General features: G+C 38.4%; 1 protein-coding gene across 5 annotated transcripts in view; it reads right to left on the reverse strand.

Moving 5' to 3' along the window:
* Positions 1 to 10726, reverse strand: part of GPR63 (G protein-coupled receptor 63) — a 62929-nt gene extending 52203 nt beyond the window's left edge. For all 5 annotated transcript variants that reach the window (XR_012496686.1, XR_012496687.1, XM_074333318.1 and 2 more), the window contains exon 1: positions 10483 to 10726. The gene's annotated coding sequence lies outside the window, so the exon portion shown is untranslated. The remainder of the gene's footprint in view (positions 1 to 10482) is intronic.
* Between the last annotated feature and the right edge of the window lie 9432 nt (positions 10727 to 20158).

The following is a 20158-nucleotide window of genomic DNA, read 5'->3' on the forward strand; positions in this document are numbered from 1 at the left end:
ACAATCACAAAAGAAAAAAACTAAACATTTCTTAAAATGTTAACCAAGATGTAACCATGTGGAAAAAAGCACAGAATTACTCTTTTACAAAAGTGAACCTACCCAGAAGAAGCCTGCAGTTTGTCATCTTTAACTTGCTTTTGAGAGTATAAATAAGTGCAGTGCAGACCATGGGTAGCTTTTCCACATTTCCTACTATCATTTAAAAGGCAAAGCCCAGAAATTTGAAGAAACAGAAAACTAACTGTAATCAGCAGTGTCTTTCAAGCTGGAAGATGTAAAGAGGAGTAACCGAATAATTGAAAATAAGATGGCCACACTAATTTCCTAAAGAACAAAATACAAAACTAAACGCTAAATGAACATAAATAAGATGAGGTTTAGAGCTTAGGATGAGAAAGTGCTGATATCAATATCCTACACAAAAATTTCAAATTTATCAGCAGAAGAAATTGATAAATTATAAAATTGGAGTTAAAAGTCTCTATCACCGGCTGAACTTTAAGGAAGCTGGCAGGTGGCAACAGGCCTTGGGATGTCCTGGATTTTTCCAGAGCTACCCAGGCCCTTTATGGTGGCAGACATTCTCAGTTCACAGAGTAGCCTCTCCCACATGCCTCTAGGTTTACTACAGGCAGCAAACAACTGTGGATCATTTTATAGCTCTTATCAGGTAGCCGCTGGCCAGTCACAGACCTGAGCCTCTACTGGAGCCCCTCCCAAGAGGCCCCAGAACCAACATACATGGAGGATGCTTCAGATCACAGCCGAGCACCACCCAATTAGCCCCACAAGCAGCACACACAAAGAGTGATCTCAACAGGCACCAGAGCTTGCTGGAGTAAATCCCACTCAGTGGGGTAAGCCCTCCACATAGTAGTCCATAAGCTGTGGATATAGCCAAATCCCACAGCCAGTCAGCCTGAGGATCAATCTCACCCACTGATGTGCCAATAGCAATTAAGGCTCAACTATATCAGGAAGGCACACACAACCTACATAAGGGACACTCCTGGAGCACCCAGAGCAGGTGACCAGGGAGATTATTCCAGGGCCCCACAGGGCACCTACTACATAAGGTCACTGGGTTAAGACTGGGAGATATAACAAATCTACCTAATACATAGAAACAAACACAGAGAGGCCACCAAAATAATGAAATAAAGAAATGCATCCTAAATGAAAGCACAGGAGAAAACTCCAGAAACGGAACTAAATGAAATGTAGGCAAGGAACCTACCAGAGACAGAGTTCAAAACACTGGTTATAAGGATGCTCAAAGAACTTAGTGAGAACTTCAACAAAGAGATAATATAAAAAAGGACATAAAACCATACAAAGAAACCAGTCTAAGTGAATAATACAATAACTGAAGTGAAGAATGCACTAGAAGGAATCAGTAGCAGACTAGATGAAGCTGAGGATCAAATCAGCGATTTGGAAGACAAGGTAGCAAAAAACACCCAAACAGAACAGAAAAAAGGAAAAAATTCAAGAAAAATTAGGACAGTTTAAGAAACCTCTGGGACAACATCAAGAGTAACAACATTTGCATCATAGGGGTACCAGAAGGAGAAGAGAGAAAACAAAGGATTGAGAACCTATTTGAAGAAATAATGACTGAAAACTTTCCTAACATGGTGAAGGAAATAGACATACAAGCCCAGGAAGTGCAGAGTCCCAAACATGATTAACTCAAACAGGCCTACACCAAGACACATTATAATTAAAATGGCAAAGATTAAAGACAAAGAAAGAACCCTAATAGCAGCGAGAGAAAGGCAACCATAAACTTAAAAGGGAGCTCCCACAAGACTGTCAGCTGATTTCTCAATAGAAACTTTGCAGGCCAGAAGGGATTGGCATGAGATATTCAATGTGATGAAAAGCAAGGACCTATCACTAAGACTACTCTACCCAGCAAAACTATCATTTAAAATTGAAAGAGAGAAAAAGAGCTTCCCAGACAAGAAAAAGCTAACAGAGTTAATCACCAAACCAGTATTATAAGAAATGTTAAAGGGACTTCTTTAAGACGGGCAAAAAAAACACAAAATTATGATTAATAAAATGGCAATAGCTACATATCTATCAACAATTACCTTCAATGTAAATGGATTAAATGGTCCAATCAAAAGACATAGGAGGGCTGAATGGATAAGAAAACAAAACTCTTACTTATGCTGCCTACAAGAGACTCATTTCAGATCAAAAGACACACAGAGAGAGAAAGTAAAGGGATAGAAAAAGATATTTCACAAAAATGGAAACAAACAACAACAAAAAAGACAGGTAGCAATACCTATACCAGAAAAAACAGACTTTAAAACAAAGGCTACAAGAAGAGACAATGAAGGACCCAGTCATACCACTCCAGGGTATTTATCCGAAGGAGCCCAAATTGCTGCTTCAAGGGGATGTGTGCATCCATATGTTCATTGCACCACTGTTTACAATGGCCAAGATGTGGAGGCAGCCTGGGTGTCTGTCGATGGAAGAATGGATAAAGCGGAGGTGGTTCACGTATACAATGGAATATTGCTCGGCCATGGAAGGGAATGGGTTCTTGCCATCTGCAGCAGCAAGGATGGACCTGGAGGGTATTGTGCAGAAGTGGAGTATGTCAGACAGAGAAGGACAGATGCAATGTTATTTAGCTTATATGTGGAATCTAATTAACAAAATTAACAACCAAAACAGAAACAAACTCAGAGACACAGAAAACATTTTGATGGTTGCCACATAGGAGGGGGGTTGGGGGTTTGGGTGAAAAAGGTGAAGGGATTAAGAACTACAAATTGGTAGTTACAAAATAGTCATGGGATGTAAAATAAAGCAAAGGGAATATAGTCAATTATATGGAAATAACTAGGTATTGTGCCAGGTGGGTACCAGACTAGTCAGGGGATCGCTTCTTAAATTATATAAATGTCTAACCACCATGCTATACACCTGAAATTAATATGAATTAATATTGAATGTCAACTGTAATTAAAAAAGGGGGGGAAAGGTAAATAAAAAAATTAGCCATATTAAGAGGATAGGAAGCGATGTAGATTATGTGTGTTTGGGGAGTGGGGGTAAGGGTACTGGGAAGTGCAGTTGGGATGAAAGAGACCTAACTCCCATCCTTCATATTGGGAACCACCTACAACTGAAAAATCCACAGTGTTAATTTAAGAATGTTATTCAGAGATTTAGGGGTATATAAAAATTAAACAGTGGTGTGGAGCAGAGGAACCAAAAGAGGGAGCAGGAATAAGCCTTCTATACCTATTTAACTTTTTAAACAATATTGAAATGTAATTTTAAAAAATAAAAAGAATAAAAAATGACCAAAGCATTTTAAAGACTTTACTGCCATTGCTTTAGAGCTTATCAAGGTAAAGAAAAAAATAAATATCTAATATAAAGAAAAGAAAGTGATTGTCACACAATCTGTTTCTCTCTTTCTCTCTCTCTCTCTCACACACACACACACACACACACACACACACACACACACACGGAAAAGGAAAGGATGTACTTCAGGCATTAAAAAAATGACCACAGTTAGAAGGTCTGATATACAAAAAGGAATGATTAGAAAAGATATTGATAAATACATGGTTATATATAATAGGCACTGTATACCACAATGAAAGGAATATCTAACTTATTAAGAGTAAAATCGGGCTAGAACAAAAATATTCACTGTGTCCTCACATGGCCTTCCCTCTGTATATACTACACAGACAGGGAGAGGGAGATCTCTGGGATCTCTTCCTCTTCTTATAAGGACAGCAATCTTATTGGATTAGGGCCTCATTCTTAGGACTTCATTTAACCTAATTACCTCCAGACCTTCTCTCCAAATACAGTCACATAGGAGGTAGGGCTTCAACATATGCATTTTTGGGATAGACCCAATTCAGTTCACAACAGAAGTCAAACATACTGACTAAATTTACACTAGATTAAGCTGAGTATGCGTAGCAAAATTGCCTAGGTATCAGGTATCCACGAAAAAATAGATGTAAAGCTTGTAGCCAGTCATATGACCCAAAACAAAAATAGTAAAAGCGGAAAATCAATCTATCCAAGAAAGGAGAATAAAAAGACACAGAAGAAGTAGAAAAATACATAATAGTATGATACTGAATTAATCCAAATATATCAATCTTCATTCTAAAGATGAGACTAAACTCTCCTGTTGAAAGCAAACATCCAGCTATATGCTAGCTATGAGACACATTTAAAACCATAAGAACATAGATCCAACTTGAAAGTCAGAGTAGAGAAAGGTATGCCCAACAGATCTTAATTTATAGAGAACCCTATATTGCTGTAAAAATATCAAAGGAAAAAGACACTAAGTCAAATAGCACATGCTAAAACAGAGGTCAGCATCAGGTCCTAAGAAAACATGCAGCCTCAGTCTGACTTAGAGCAAGGAAGAAAGAAGACTTTCCCAGTGGAGAAGACAATGTCTGAAGAAAGAACACCGGCCCAGAAAATATGGTTCAGTGTGAATGTGTTTACTTTCTCTTTCCTTTTACAGCCAGCACCAAATTCTAAAAAGAAAACTGTACATGAAAAAACAAATGTGACCTTGCATTCATTAGGGTCATGTTTGATGGCTAAAGATAACTTGAGTTATAAAATGAAGGGGAGAATTTCTCTCTACATTTAACGATCAGTCCTTCAGTTTTCACATATATCCTTTTCCTGGTTTTTGCCTGTTTTATACATGTAGTTTGTTCCCAGAAGTGATCATGTTTTTGTGGTAGCCAGAAGGATACTTACCTGGTTTCAAAAACTAATTTGGGGCTAAAATGAAGTTTTGTATTTTTGACAGAAAAGGAGAAAAATATAAACACATAGATAAAATACAGCTATGTAGATATTAGACATATACAAACAGATAAGGCTCTAAGCTGAATCCTATAAATTAAAATTTTCCAATATTTTTCTAAATGTTAAGAGTCCAGGAGTTGGCAGCAAAGGGCAGAAAACAGAATATTTTTAAATCTTAGAGATGACTACACAGGAAACAGTATTTATTCACTCAACCATACAGCAATTATGTACACATCAGGATATGTGGGCAGGAGGTCAGATGGTAATATAGGAAGGAGATGAAAATGAAAAAGGGAGAACGTTCTCAGTGCTCACTATCAACTGTCGTACCTGCTTAGGTGGAAACAGCATTTACAGCTATGACTGGTATTAAGGCGGGAACTTATAGCTGAGTCTTTGTAAATATCTAGGGTTATTTCATTTGCATAAAGCTCTAGTCAGTCAGGTCTGGGTTCAAATCCTACTGACTTTAATCTTTTATATTACACAGACCAAAAAAAAAAAAAATCACTGTAGACAGTAATCAAGGAAAACTATGATTAACTCTATAGATTTTATATTGGGAATAATAAAGTGCTCTGAGTTCAATGAAAAATATCAACGCCCTTTATCTCTACCCCAAAATTCTACTGCTAGAGCTTTACTCAAAGGAAATAACAATAGAGGTATACAAAAACTGAGCTGTAAGATATTTACTGCTGTATAACAGTGAAAAAAAAAAAGGAAAATCTGTTTAATATTATGGTGGCTATCCCCAATAAATTATGATATACCTATGGAATAAAATAATATTCAGTATTCAAAATGTGTTACAAAAGATCATTCTATGATATGGAATTTGGTTCATCTTTGTATGAGAATTAGAAAGAAACACATCTAGTAAAATGTCATTTTTAGAAATTAAAATATTATAGTGTTTTAAATATACGCCAAAATATTAACAGTAATTATCTCTGGGCATAATTCTCCTTTTCTTTCTTTTCTTTTTCCTTTTGTCATTGCTGTCTTTTTGGTTTGGGTTTTTTTGCGTGTGTGGATCTTCAAAATTTTCTATAATGAACATGTGTTACTTCCTAAATAAGAAAAAAATATCTATTATAGAATAAGAATAAAGAGCAAAGATTTAAAACTTTACAACAGCAAATATACATGAAATATGGAAACAAAAAAGAGAAGTTTTTGATATCATTACACCTATAAGCAGGAGTCAATATATCCAAATCCTATTATGGAAAATGAGGGAAACAAATTCAAAACTCATATCATTAAAGAATTCAATAATTCAAAAGAAAGAAAAATGTTTGAAGAAGTATTAGGTAGGAATGAGCTGAAAGAATTAAAGAACAGATTTTCTGCTAGTGCTGGACAGTGTGGAACTTTAGAAGGCATCACAGTTTGGGCAAGGTTAATCAAAACAGAGCAGGAAGATGGCCTATTTCATACACATCCTGGAGGAAGTGAAAACAAATAAGCTCAAATGATGAAAAGAATAAATTTTATTGTAAGTACACACTTAGGCAAACATTTGTCCCTCTGGAAAGCAATGGATGCTATACCTGGAATAGCCCCTTTCCACTCCAACTACGTCCTTCCAGGACCAAGTTAGATAAAAAACCCTGCAGCAGACACCCTTCAAGCGATATACTCTACTGATACCGGGCATAGATGTTAACTGTTTCATATGTAACTTTTAATTGAAATACTTATTCTGATCCAAACTTCAGGCATCTTTAAATGTCTGCAAATGTTCATTCTCTAAAATTACCTATGCATTCATTTTTGTTTAAAAAAAAAAATCAGAAGAGGTGACAACACCTCCCTTTGGAAGGTGACAGCTAAAATAATCATATCCACCTCTCCAAGACAGAGCCTTATAAGTTTTCACATAAAAAATTGGCCTAAAATATTTTCAAATGCTTTAGTGATATAGATTTGGCTTAAGTCAATTGAGAGAAAAGAAGTTAACTAAGAAGCTTTGGTCAAAAACCTCAAAAGGTATGTAAAGCTTACAACTATAAGACACATAATGGTTTCAACTGAAAAATGTCTAAGAATTGATTAACCTCTATGCCAGGTGATTGGCATAGTATCTGGCTGGGGATGTTTTTGTTCATCTAAATTGGGCCTGGGATGATATAATTTCTTTAGCATTATCCCTATAAAGAAATACTGATAATAATCATGTTATTATTAATTTCAATAGGTAACCACTACATTACTCTCCTAACTGTGAATGTACACGCACTCTTGCACAAGACCTGAAAACTATGTTAAAATCCAATCTTCCAACTCTTTACTACATTTGTAATGAACAGGAGTGAGCTTTTCAGTATATTAAGCAGGAGTTTCATGCTTGAGTTTTCTGAATCTTCTGTCATACGGACAGAAAATGGAAATAAATTACATTTACAAATCCATCCATATTTACTGGCATGGAAACTAAAAGGCACTTTATCCTATGTGTCAAACTCAAAGACTGAAACAGCTTGCTGTCTGTATGCTTCAGAAACCATTTTTTACAAGCATTGCACACTGCCTCAAGCCAACTAAACACTAAATCATGTTGGGCTGCCCACACTGCAAATTATTTAGAATGTTCTCCATGTTTTGTGGTTGCAAAAGTACCTATTCCGTGGATTATCCAGTTCAATTTGGGGCCACATCTGACCTTAAACAGAAAATTCCCAGGAAACTTGAAACTGTAAATTGACCAAAATCCCATCAGTTCTGAAATCTGTGATCCCAGGCTCATAGTCAAACATTTCAAATGGTATTTTTTGAGAACCCAAGAGACACAACATAAACTCTAGGAAACATATTATTGTCTGTTTCAAGTAAACACTAAGAACTCACCCTAAATATGCACATGTCATAGTGGCCAAAAAAAAGCTACATGCAATAAAGTAAGGGGTATTTGCAGCAAATATAAACACATTTCTGATAAATGCCTAGCAAATTAAAGCAAAAATCAATCTAAAAAATTATGTCATTTCTAATTTTCATACACATGCTGAAATGTAGCAGCTTCGGCTGTGCAATGTGATAAGAAATATTTCAAAGCTTTGCTTGTAGTGATTGGAGCACTGTATTATAGGTATTACTTTCCTGGACATTAATGGGTACGTCTCTCAAATCAAATTCTTAGGACATCATTTCACAAATTCGAATACCAAAACTTTCCCAAGGTTCGTGTCCCCATGCCTTTGAGGTGTAGAACTCTCTAAACCCAGACTAATGGGGAGTGCCCTGAAAGTCATTTTTGAAATGTTAAAAGGAGAATACACTGACTGACTAAATTTTACCTAGGGATTTCTCTACTGAAGATAAATTACTGAAGCTTAAGAAAGGTCTGATTCAATCATCGGTGGGATAATTTAGTCCACTTCAATAAATATGTGGTTAGGATTCTTGGCATAATGCTCCCTGGTCCAAGCCTTGTGCAAGAACAAGAACATGTTTGGATAACACAGTATTTTTAACTTCTGATATTGACAAAAATGCTGAAGAGATGACAAGCTCTAATGGTAACTGTTTTTATCTTTGTATCTTTTAGACTATATGTATTATCAATTCCCTAAATATTTTAGGCTGTGTACATACACACACACACATATGTATATATACAATTTATTATATATATTATTACATGTTATATGTAATATATTTATGTATTATTTCCCTGATATATATATATATATATATATATATTAGCTATTGATTGATATGGATTTATGATATATATTGTGATACATATATTTAGTTGCAAAAAGAATAATTTACGAAGCAATCATCTCAAATCAAATGAACCATACACAAAATCTCAATCTCAATTGATTAACTCATATTAATCAATACAATTCTAGGAACTAAGATACATCTACCTTAGGACCCCAAATTTTTATTTAATGCAGTACTACTTGCCTGGAGTCCAGCAAACTTAAGGTAAAATGGAACTGTAGCTAGAGTTTCAAGTATGTGAACTTTTCTAAGCAATTTTTTTTTCCGCAAAATGTTCAGTTTGCTGCAAATGTTCAGAAAATGCTTGAGATTGTGAATTGTTTTTGTAAAGTTTCAATTCTGGTATATTTGACAGCAGAGTGACAAAACTACTCAGAGATGAAACTCTATATCCCGAACAAAATGTTATAATATTAATGGTTAATCTGAAATAGTTTTCTTTCAAAACTTCCCCACTGCAAATAAGATGTTTCCTACAATATTCCCTATTTTGGTAGTATATTTTTCACACACAAAAGTGTATGTACAGTATATGCCTGATTAAATACTTCATGATACTCTTTTCTTTAACAAGCTCCCACATTCTATTTTTATTTTTCTAAATAACCTGGATGATGTAATCAATTCTATCATTAAAATTTTGGCTAATACAACACTTCCAAAATATAGGGACTTTTCATCAGCACTTTTGATTTGTAGCTGACATCAGACATAAAATATAAGTGGAAAAGACAGAAACAGAAATTGACGTGTGGTAGACACATGGGGTGTTAGAAAATGGGCTTCATTCACCCACAGGACACATGAAAAAAGAAAACTCACCCATTTATGTAAAAATGTACTTCTATATTAGGTTTCACCAAACAATTACATGTATTACCTACCTCATCCAAGGGTAAAACTGTCAGAAGCAATGTCAGATTATGCAAGAAACATCAGGGTTTATTCATGATCCATAGAAATACTACTCCTAAAATTTGTTGGAGGTTTTTAATCTAAGACGTAATGAAAATCAAATAAAGAGAAAATCCTATTTTTAAAATATGTGGTTAAAACATCATCTTACCTCACTGAAAAAAAGTGGCATACCTATTACAGGGATGCCTGTATTTTCTTAGCGTAAGACCAAGTCTAAATATTTAATCAGGGACTAAATGATCACTTTGAAAATTTGAGTCAGCCCTGGGGCGGAGGCAGGAGACAGATTTCATAAAGATATATTATTGGGTAGTTTTTGTATTGCTTTTGGGGTTGTTTGTTTGTTTTTAGCATCCTGAGCCTCCAGGATATTAAAAAAATATATTTTTTTTCCCAAAAGCTAAAGGCGGGAGGGGGAGGCGACAATCAGGGCGACGCTGAAAACCCACCAGGGCTGAAAGACACACGGAGCCTCAAGCTTACCTACATGTAAGAAGCAACCTCTCACAACTGCTGGAGCTCGCAAGGAGCCTTCCCACTTGAGCAATCGAGGTGGGTTTCACCCTTAAAGAGGGACGAGACCACAATGTAAAAGTTCAAGAGGATTCTCACTCCCAGCACTTAGCTTCTCGAGGAGCATGTCTGGCGGTGAGAAATCCGGCAGTGGGAGCCAACCTGCAGCCGCCCGCTTTCCTAGAAGGCCTAACTGCTCTGGCGGGCAGGGGATGGGGCAGGGGCGTCGGGAGGCCAGGCGACAGCGGCGCCCAGGGAAACCGAGTCCCGCCGCTGGGTCCCCACCGTGTGGCGCTGGCTGCTGAAATCACTCCAGCCAGCTGCAAAAATGTTCCCGAAAACCCGAGCTCCTCCGCACAACTTCGGTCTAACCAGCCTTCTTCCTCGCCACACACACCCTTCCCAACGCGGCGGATCAAAGGACTCCCTGCCCGCCGCCACCTGCCCCGGGGGTCCTAGGACCCCAAGTCTCACCTTATACAAAGGGCTGCGCGCGGGCGCCTGCAGAGCCCAGCGAGCGTGGCCCCATCCAGTCCCTCCCGGAACTTTCCTGACATAGCACTTCTCTCCCCCGCTGCAGAAAACAACGCTTCTAGGCAGAGGAGGAGGAGGAAAGAGAGGAGGTGGTGGCTTTCCAGGCGGTGGCGGCGGTGGCGGCGGTGGCGGGAGCTGGAGCAGAAAGTGAGGAGCATCGCGGCCGAGCGCCGCCGCCTCCCGATCTGCCGGGGGTTCCCGCCTCCAGGGTAACCAAAGCTCCCTCTTAAAGGCGCCCGCCGCGTTTTAGGACGGGAGGTGAGGGGGTGGGGAGAGAGAAAGAGAGGGAGGAGGCAATTTAAGAGCGAGGGGAGCCGAGATGGAGTGATTCCGGGGGGGCCACTGCCCAGATCCCCGCCAGGTCTGGTTGTCCCTCACCCTGGGCAAAGGTAGGGCAAGTGCTTGGACCCCTGAACTGGGGGCCGCCCTCGCGGATGGCTTGCGCTCCATGAGGGTCCTTCAAACCTCGCCTTCTCCTAACCGCCCTCTCCTTTACAGGGTCTTAGCTTCGACACCCCTACCCCCACGACGCAGCCTTGGCCCGCGCTCCCAAAACCAGGACTTGCTGGGGCGACTGCCCAGTGGAATTGCGTTTCCTCTCTTGTTCCTCTATTTCCAACACAGTGATGAGGGTCTCCCCCCAGGAGCGCAGGAGACTGAATAGCTAAAACCCAGCTGGGGCCCCTAGACTGATCCTTGAAGGTGTCACTGGTATGTGGCATGGGAGACTTGCCAAATGCCCTGCTTTACCCAGTGTTCTGTTCTCTTCCAAGGACCAATGGCCAGGTGGCCTCCAACTTGGATTTCTTGAACCACTGACTTTCATCAACAAAGATGGGACAACAAAGATCTCCAAACTGAACTCAGGAAGGGCCTCCAGAAACCATACCAACTTAAGATATAAATGATACAGGGAAATGCTGTTTTCAAGTGACAAGTGATATTGTTTTTCCAGCTATCATCAATATTTATGATACCTACTGAGGCCCCAGTGAGGTATGCCCAGTGTGGGGAGGTACACATAGCATCAACAGTTCTCATCACCTTAGGAACAGACCACAGTAACAGTGGGTGTGGCATCAGAGGGCTTGTTTGTCCTCCTCTTGGCTGCAGCTCTTGCTTCTGTGTCATTTGTACCCTGCACACTGTCCTCTGGTGGAGGTGGAGGTAGGCAGGCAATTGAGGTGAAGTTCCAGCCTGGGTTCCAAAGGGGTGGAGTGAGGCTCAGAGAAAGGGGTATTTTCTAATTTGTACAAAGGCACTTAACTTGCATTACTAGCTGGAGATTGGACCTCAGATCTTTCTCTCCCACCACCTACAGCTGTGAAATAAGCATATGTGGACTTGTGGAGGAAGAGGGCAGGGACACAATATGTAAAAGGTTGGAGCAACTTCTGTTACAAGATGGAGAGTAAATAAACCTTGTGCTCTGAAAAAGCAGGAGGCATCGTCCTGCCTAGACCAAATGTTAAGATGAGAGAGGAGGTTAGCAATGAGTAAGAGTGAAGATATCCTGGTTTTATGATGAACCCCTGTTTAGTCAGGAGAGTTGGATATAACAGGCACCCAATTCAAATTGACAAGAAAACCTACAGTGGAGGAAATTGGAATGTATTGCCTCATATGCTTATAAATCCCAAGAATAGAGCTGGCAAAAAAAAAAAAAAAAAAAAAAGTGTTTTAAAACTTTTTTTTTTTCACCAGATACTCAGTGTCATGACTCAGTTTCTCTTCATACCATGGCTGTGCTTTCGTTGCACCTATTTTCTCTAATCTGGGCCTAGACCCACAGGCCCAGGCTTATCTCTTCCTCCAACCTCCTTAGCAATTGATCCCATTAGCAAGAGAGCAGGCCAAAGAATGAGTTTCATTGGATTCACTTGGGTTCTGTGCCCATCTACAACCATGCTTATAACCATTATAACCATGGGTTGGAATACGCACAACCAGGTTGGCGTTATTTGCGTATTTCTGAAAAAGGACAAAGGAGGCAGCTATAGTGCCCCCCCCACCCCCATATACACCCAAACCACACAGACCAAGTGGGAGAGCGAAGATTACCCAAAGGAAAATCAGTGTTGTTAACAAAAAGGAAATGAGTGTTGAGTAGGTAAAGACCAGAGATGACCCATTCCCCACAGCCCCTCACTCCCCATCACACACGTACACACGCACACCACCAAAGGGATAGACTACCTCTCCATCTCCTCTGCCAGCAGCCTCATGATCAGAAGAATGCTGATGGTCGTGGGATTTCAAGTAACTGAAGCAGCCAGCCACATCCTTTGGTTTCAGAAGCCACTGGGAAGGTCCTCAGTAGTGTTTAACAAACCACTTGCAAACAAACAATAATTGTATTCAATAATTTTTTGTTCTAAATCATACTTCTGCCCCACATGTCGCCAACCCCACATTCATTGTTAAACCTTGTGTTGTCATATAATCAATTCAACTTGATAAGAGTCTGTGGAAATTACTTGTTGAATATATATTCAGTCAACTTGAAATGTGGCCGATGAATAATCACATTTCAGTATCCAAGTGACACAGGGCCCAGCTTCATTTTCAAACTCCAATAAGTTGTTCTTAATCTTTTCAGAAATAGCACAGAATTTATACATTGCATACCAAAAATGCCAACCATTTCAGCGTTTTTTCCTTCCCACACAAGAAGTTTTCTTATAGTTGCTCATAAAAACGTTTCCTATTTTCTTCCTTCATTTCTGTATTTTATAGAAGTTCTTAGATCTCATAGAAAAAGGGACTTCAAAACATGAAAGAGACTAATAATTAACTTAAAATCCCCCTTCATTTCAGGCATAAGGAAATGAAAGCTCGGGGTGCAGGGAGGACAAAGAGGATAAGGGGGTCAAATATATGGTGACAGAAGAAGACTAGACGTTGGGTGGTGAGTATACAATGAAGTACACAGATGCTGTGTTATAAAGTAGTATACCTGAAACTTATATAATGTTATTAGCCAGTGTTACCCCAAGAAATTTAATGAAATTTAAAAAAAAAGAAACGAATGCTTAATGATTGACTTGTCTAAGATCACGCAGCTGTTCTTAGCATCTGTGATGTACTCAGCTCTGTACTAGACATTTTGAAAAGTACAGAAGCAAAAGCTTACAACACGGTCAGTATCCTCAAAGAGGTTAAATTTAGTCAAGGAGACATAACCATGTAGGACATAAGATAATTAATTACAGAGCATCACAATATATCATATAATTTAGTATTTAAAAAAAAAGTGTGATGAACCCTGTGCATTAACTATAGGCACTGAAATAAGAGATACTATGAAATGGAGTCGTCTAGAAAATGCTTTTTAGCCAGGAACCATCTTGATGACCTTTACAAAAATGAGAAGGAAAGCACGGGCTTTCCAGATGAGAAAACAAACAAAGGGACAAGGCATTGATGGGGAAAAGATCTCGCCATGTGTTTCGAACAGAAATGAAATCTATACTGTCATGATTTAGAAGAGTGTTTCAAACTGCAAGTCATGAAATCATTTTTCGTGGGTTTTAACCAGGGATTTTTGTTTTGTTTCTTTTTAATTAAATAAAATAAAATATCAGAGAGCATCATATTTAATAAGATTAAGTATCACTTGTTAAACTTGTGTTTCATTGTTATGCGTTCCAAGTTATGATGTAAATTTCATGTCTTACTTTGTTGGGTCATGTTCAAAAAACATTCAAAAGACCCTGGTTCTGAAGCCATACAGACTGGGTATGAAATAATTTTGTAGCAAGACATCAACTTCCAAGCATCAATTTCCTTATGTGAAAAAGATTTCCAGCACAATCCTTTGCACACAGTAAGACCTATAAATGGTGACTTTTATTTACTGGCTAGATTGGAGATTTTTAGCCCTGATTGCATATGAGAATCATCTGAAGAGATTTTTCAAAATACCAATGCTTGGGTCCCACCCTCAGAGACCCAGACTCATTTCTCAGGTGGAGGCTGGGCATCAGTGAGTTTAAAAGCTCTCCAGGTGCAGTCATGGATGCAAACCCCTCTGCTGGACCCATAGCAGAACACATCTAGTACCTGAGCAGCATGGTGATATGCTGTCTCTTTCTTTAGTGGGCACATTGACCTTCATGATTTATGTTTCTATTTCTTTACCACGCAATAGATACCAGGCTAGGTAGTCAGCAGAATTCTAAGTACTTTCTGCTCTGAAAATCTTCAATTGTGGTGCAAACTGCTCATGGTTTATCTCAGTCAGTAACACAGCATGGATCCTGAGTCATAATCTCTTCACATGTACAATTTATGATCAGTTATCAGCATACAGTAGTTTCTGAAGGTGTTAAAAAGCAATAAAACACCACCAAAAATTCCCTAAGGAAGAGAAAAAGGGCTAGAAGCAAATGGCATTGGACATCCATGAGCTAATTAGCAAATAACTCATTAAATTTCAGCTGTTTTCATCCTGAATTTTAATAGTGTAGCATTGAAATATAGTAATTAGTGATGTGCTTTTTGTAATCTTACATTCAGTAATCTCTAAGTGTTCATATATAGTTTTCCCCTATATCGTCAGTCCCCTTGTGTGTGAAGCCGGAAAAGCTTCTGCAAATATAAATTGTCTAAGAGACTCAGAACCACTGCTATTCTGCCTAATCATTTTGATTGTATAAATCTTGACTTTTGTTTTTAATTTGGTTGGGCAAAGATAATCAATGTAGCACAATTCTGAATCTCACCAAAGCAACAGAGCAACTAAGATAAGAAAGAAAAAAACTAAAACCTAAACATCTAACAGCCAGACATATGTCCGTCATGATTTGACAAAATCAGAAGTACCCACAACCAATATGAGGTCTTCTTGCCTAAGAAACTGAATCAAAATCTAATCAAGCCTCCAGACCTAATAGGAAACACAGGGACAGAGGGTCAAATTTTGAAACTTCCCCAAGGAAGCAATCAGTCAAATCCAGAATGTCAAACATTCAATGAGAAAAATGACCTGGTTCCTCTACCAAATCAATGGCATGAAAAAAACAGGGGGCAGATTGTAAAAGAATAAAAGAGAATTAAGAATCATCATCATAAAATGCAATGTGTAGACTTTGTCCTGTTTTGAGCAAACCCCCTGTGAAAGGAACCCTTGAGGCAATCAGGAAAATCAGATTATGGGCTAATATTAGATACTATAAATGAATTATTGTTAATTTTGTTAGATGTGATAGTGGCATGACAGTTATATATTAAACCAAAATATCTTCAGAGGTACATACTGATGAATTTTATAATCCTGCAAAAAATGGAAGTAGGAATAAATTTTTAAAAATTGATCATTTTTAAAGGTAGATGGATACACAGAGGTTTACCATCCTATACTCACTCTTTTTATGTATGCTTGGAAAGGTCCATAGTAGGGTTAGTTTTTTTAAAAAAAAACTTTCTATTTCATATTTAGTTAATGTTTTATCAAAATCTTTCTCTTGGTTTTGCTGATACGACAGTGATAAATACATGTGAGTTTGGGCCTGGTTACATCTCAAGTAGCTTTAGAAACAAGCTTTCAGGCTTAGAAGTCTTTTACTATAATATTTTTGGTCAATATTTACTGGTCACATTCAAGGCATCTTTCAATTCACTGGATGCTGAGGACAAAGCTCTAATGCCAACGCTTTTTCTGCGGAACCTCTCAGTGGCATAAGATTGGACCAAAAGAGTCATCAGTGAAGTTCTCTGAGGGAAGAGCACACAACTGCCCCATACCTGGTTCTCTGTCTTGCAGGTGCCCATTTTCCAAGTATCTCTGTGCCCTAGTGATGGTCTCCAATGATGAACTTTGGATGCCTTCCCCATACAATGTCAATGACTGGCTGGTTGCTTCTGTTCTTTTTGTAAACCTTAGTGCAGACATGATATCTTGGCCTTTTCCTTCCCCAACCTTACCCCACTACACCCCATGTAAGCAAATACTGGCACATGCACACAAGCACACACACACATACACATGTACACACATATGCACACACTAAATAAACACTGCAGTGGTAAATCCAAAAGGCCAAGACCAGTAAAAAAAAAAGAGATGGAGAGCAGCAATTCAGCCTGCTTAGTCCATGTCATAGTCTGATGTTTCTCCAACACTGGTATCTGGACCACTTATTGGCACCATTGAATTTTAGGAGAGAGTAACCTGTAATATGGCTATTTAATTTACTATGAATTAGAAAATATAACTGGCAGATCAATCTCATGGATATTCCTTCCTATGATGAGGCTAAGATTTTTTTAACTGCATCAATTAAAAAAATATTAAGTGAATAAAAGTGCAGATATTTTGAGAATATGACAAAATTCACAAAGGTGTTTCATATAAGGCTAAAAGTTTTGAAATTCTGCCTTTAGAAGCAGAAAGAGACTTCATAGTTCACACACTACTAGCCCAGTTCAGCAGATTCCTTAACTAGAAATGCAGGATAACATAGTAGATAAGTAAATCCTTTGGCATTTCATAATTACAAGTTCTACTTCTAGCTCCAACACGGAAGTGGGAATTTAGGCAATTACTTAACCTCTTCAACCCTCAGTTTCTTCTTCTGTAAATTGGGAATAAGAATGAAGTGTTATGAAGATTAAATAAAATATTCATCTAAAACACTTAACATAGTGCCAGATATAAAATGAATGTCAATGTGTGTCACAGTCATCACTAATGACATTGGGTTTGTATTTTTCTGGATATTGTTTTACCTCATTCACTTTTAGAAAGTTGTGGAATACTAGACAGCTGATTTCACATTTTTTCATTAAGAAATATAATTAACAGTATCCTATATCAGTATTACAAACTGTGAGAACTCTTTTTTTAGCATGAATGTTTTCGATATTTAAAAAAGTCATTCGGTGGCACACCCACTACATGGACGACCCTCCTCCCCCTGAAGATGCTGAGAACAAAGAAAAGTGAACAGATGATATTCCTGTTTGGGACCAAGAATTCCTGAAGGCTGAGTGAGGAATACTTTTTGAACTTATTCTAGCTGCAAACTAATTAGACCTCAAAGGTTTGCTTGATGTTACATGCCAGACAGTTACCATATCATATGATCAAGGAGCTAACTCCTGAGGAGATTTGCAAGACCTTCAATATAAAAAATGACTTCACTGAAGAAGAGGAAGGGAGGTGAAGAAGATTGGAGGAGCAATTAATAAAATCCCCACAGAGCGGTCAGGGCAGTGCCTATTGGGGGGAAAGCACCCCAGGCAGGGGTAACAGCAAAGCAAAGCTTCCAGGCTGAGAGCTTGGAATACTCAAAGAACAGCCAGGAGACCATTGTGGCTGGAGAAACGGGGAGAAGAGTGGATGAGGTCCATATTTACTAAAATGCGTTCCATGGAATATTAATACTTCAGTCAGTTTGGGAAATACTACAGTCTCTGTCCCCCTTGTAGAATCACAATGTCATCTGAATATTAAATGCTCTAAAAAGTCCTTCCGAAAGCAACCTGCTTCACATTTATAACCCAGGCAATGGACTGAATGTTTGTGTCCCTCCAAAATTCATATGTTGAAATCCTAACACCCCATGTGATGGTATCAGGTGGCAAATCCTTTGAGAGGTAATTAGGTCATGAGGGTAGAGTCCCCATGAATGGGATTAGTGCCCTTCTAAGGGACCTCACAGGGCTCTCTCACTCTCTTTCTGCCATGTGAGGACACAGTGAGAAGATGGCAGGCTCTGTACCAGGAAGCAGACCCTCACCAGACACAAATCTGCCAGCTCCTTAATCTTAGATTTACCAGCTTCCAGAACTGGAGAAATAAATGTTTATTGTTTAAGTCCCCCAATCTCTGGCATTTTTGTTATAGTAGCCTGAGCAGACCGAAACAACCCAGCATTCCTCAAACTTTCCTAAGCACAGATATCCTCTGCATTGAGCACCTGATTTTTGGAATACACATTTTGAGAAAGAGTGTTCTATTTTGTGAACTCTTAAAAATAAAGTGTGTTTGGGCGACCGGATGGCTCAGTTGGTTAGTGTGAGCTCTGAACAACAAGGTTGCTGATTCAACTCCCGCATGGGATGGTGCCCCCTGCAACTAAGATTGAAAATGGCAACTGGACTTGGAGCTGAGCTGCACCCTCCACAACTAGGTTGAAGGACAACAATTTGGAGCTGATGGGCCCTGAAGAAACACACTGTTCCCCAATATTCCCCAATAATTTTTTTTTTAACGATAAAGTGTGTTCTTCTTTGTATCTGGTTAAATACATTCTCAGTAAATACTTATTGACTAGATCAACCCTCATTAGACTACAGTTGTCTAATGTACAAGGTTATTGTGCCTTAAAGGGAAAAAACAAACCAATCATTTCCTTTGGTCCTGTCCTGTATGCAGTGGGTCAGTCCTCAGCTTCCTGTGGTGAACCTGCCATGCAGTTTCCACATCAGTCCTGGACATCCTCCTCTGTCCTCCTCTGGGTAAGTCAGGAGGTCCAACACCTGGATATATTCAATTCAAGTATTTCGCAGGTACCTCTCTGGCTTAGCCAATTCTGTTTTTACCACAATCTTTACCTGAGCTATTACATAGACTTCTGGTTATTAATCAATGAGCTTAATCATTGTTCCTTGTCTTAGCCCCTGTTTATACCACTCTATCAGCAAGGGAACCCCAGAGGAGAAGAGGGGGGAGTGGTGGAATTTGGGGAAACTTCACAACAATAGTTACTCCTCATTCTTTTCCTTTAAGCACGGGTAATAGAGAGTTAACACATGTGTACAAGATATCCACAGTTTAAATAATATATAACACACTGGAAGTGCTTTCAAGAGGCCTATGGAGTATATACACTGTTTTCACTTCAAAGGACATTACAACAACATTTGTTGCTGAATATTTAAGAAATTCACAAAATAACAGATACCAACAGAAGGTCTGAAGAATGACCTGTTATTAAGATAGCAGTTAACCCCATGAATATTCTTAAAGCACGTGGTGCTAACCCATGGTTCCTTCACTGACAACTGGTTATATATTTACTAAGACTATGCTATTGCCAACCATCTAGGGAATTCACATTCCCACAGGGAACTGCACTCTTCAGCTGGCTTCACGTGTACACAGTGTATAAGGAGAGCATCAATTAGTATAGAGTTCAGTAGAAAATATCGTAGCTATTAATGTGTCACTGTGTGACTTTTTGTGTTTCAACCCAAAAACCAAGAATATGGAAACATAGGTGTTTGTGTGTGATTATATATATACAATTATATATATATGTGTGTATATATATATATATATATATATATATTCATATATATGGAAGCATCATATATATGTACATATATATACAAAGAGCTTTGATGCTTTCATATATATATATATATGTGTGTATATATATATCTATATATATACATATATATAGATATATAGATATAGATATATAGATATATATATCAAAGCTCTTTGTGTTGACTACCTTCCAACCAGTCTTTTAAAATTTCTGATAAAAAGACTTGTCCTCTAATAAAATTATTTCTAAATAAAAATGGAAATTTAGGTTTTCATCCACCAGTATATCCTTCATGGAAACTTTTAGGTTCATGAAGTGGGCATGGCACGTAGGAGGAT

Source organism: Rhinolophus sinicus, linkage group LG05, assembly GCF_036562045.2.
Source record: "Rhinolophus sinicus isolate RSC01 linkage group LG05, ASM3656204v1, whole genome shotgun sequence".
Taxonomy (NCBI): domain Eukaryota; kingdom Metazoa; phylum Chordata; class Mammalia; order Chiroptera; family Rhinolophidae; genus Rhinolophus; species Rhinolophus sinicus.